This window comes from Meleagris gallopavo, chromosome Z (genome assembly GCF_000146605.3).
Source record: "Meleagris gallopavo isolate NT-WF06-2002-E0010 breed Aviagen turkey brand Nicholas breeding stock chromosome Z, Turkey_5.1, whole genome shotgun sequence".
Classification (NCBI taxonomy): Eukaryota; Metazoa; Chordata; class Aves; order Galliformes; family Phasianidae; genus Meleagris; species Meleagris gallopavo.
In genome coordinates, this window is record NC_015041.2 from 27,819,300 (window position 1) to 27,821,144 (window position 1,845).

The following is a 1,845-nucleotide window of genomic DNA, read 5'->3' on the forward strand; positions in this document are numbered from 1 at the left end:
GACAGAGGGTGGGGCCTGCTGCCCCCTTGTCACAGGCATAAACTGATCTAGTTAACTCTGTGACAGTCCTTTATTGGTTTGGTCCTAATTTTTACCCACAAGCTCTGAACCTCAGTCTTTCCACATACCTATGAACACGTGATTCTAACTTTGTATAAAGACATTTAGATTATTTCACAGAGAATGTTGCTAACTTCTGTTATCTGAATGTGAAAAGAACTATGAAGTGGATCAGCATAATTGTGTGACATATGAAGTATATCTTCTGTAGCGATTTTAGGATTTCCAGCTGGATCTTAAATCTCTGACTGTGTGGTAATGAACAAGTTAACAAGTTAATTTTTCCTTTTGCTTTTTTTCCCTTTCTCCTTCCTTATTCCTTTTTTTTCTTCTTCTTCCCATTTCCCTTTTTCCTCTTTTTCCTCTCTTAAAATGATAGATGCCTCTACTTATTGATTACTGTAAGAAGTATACCAGACTTCTTACAGAACAATAAGAGTTAACTGTAATTAACTTACAGATATTGTTCTGGGTTTGGCTGTGGTACAGTTGCAGCTGCTATGGTTCTATGTTTTAGATTTGTGACCAAAACACTACTAATGATGTTCTCATGTTTTATTTATTGCTGAATAGCATCAAGGCTTTTTCCCCCTCCATTTTCTTAGGGAGTTGGCTGGAGGTGGGCAAGACTCTGAGAGAATATACAGATGAGAAAACTGACCCAGTTAGACTAAAGGGATACCCATGCTGTATGACCTCATGCTCAGTATAAAATAGTGGAGGAGCCTTTTTCCAAGGTATAATTTTCTTAGCATTCATTGTCTGATGGTGATTGATTGCAATTTTTTTTCCTTCACTTATTAAATTGTATCCTGATTCTCAAGTTTTGTCACTTTTTCTCTTCTGATTTTCTTCTACATCCTGTTGTGAGAGAGTGAGCAAATGGCTGGATTGGGATTTACCAATCATCTAGTGTCCAACTGTCACAGAGACTTTTATCCTTTCTTCTGAAATAAGAAAGTAAATCTAAGGAAACAAAATATTATTGTGGCATCAGACACCATGTCCTGTTATTCATCTTTCTGAGTTTTTGTCTTAAGGTGCATTATCTTAATCATCTGATGTAATATGTTTGAGATTTTACTTAGATAATGCTCCTGCTGTTGACTTCTACAAATCTTCCAATATCCCTTGTGGTTCTGTTTGGTTAGTAATACTTCAACAGTACTTGAAGTGGCATTTCATTTATTACAAAATGGAAGATTAGGTAGTGCTTGTCCTCCTTTCATACAGCAGGTCATTCTGGATTTTATAGATTAAATTTTCCTCATTAATTTCTAATATAATATTTTTAATATGATAATTAAAAATAATTTATTCAAAGCTAACTCCCTTTTCACAAAAGGAGAACTTTGAGAATACAAATGCAAATGTATCTTCAAAAAGTTGTCAGTTTTCAAATGTACTGAAAATCCAAATACTTCAATAAAACTTAGCATTTACTACTTAAAAAAAGTGTTAAATGAATTTATTATCTTACCAAGTATATTTATTTATTTATTTATTTATTTATTTATTTATTTATTTATTCGCAGAATCATGAATGCTTGAAGTTGGAAGTCCACTTGCCTGGTACCATGTACAGATTATTTTTGCATATCTCCAAGAATAGAAGCTCCACAAGCTTTCTGGGCAACCAGTACAATTTCTCTATCATCCTCATAATCAAAAGGTGTTCTCTTATTTCCTGATTTAACATTCTGTATTTCAGTTTGTTCCCCAAACAATCTAAAGGTCTTTCTCTTTTCTTTTTCACTTACATTTTCAAGTAGATGTGACCACAGG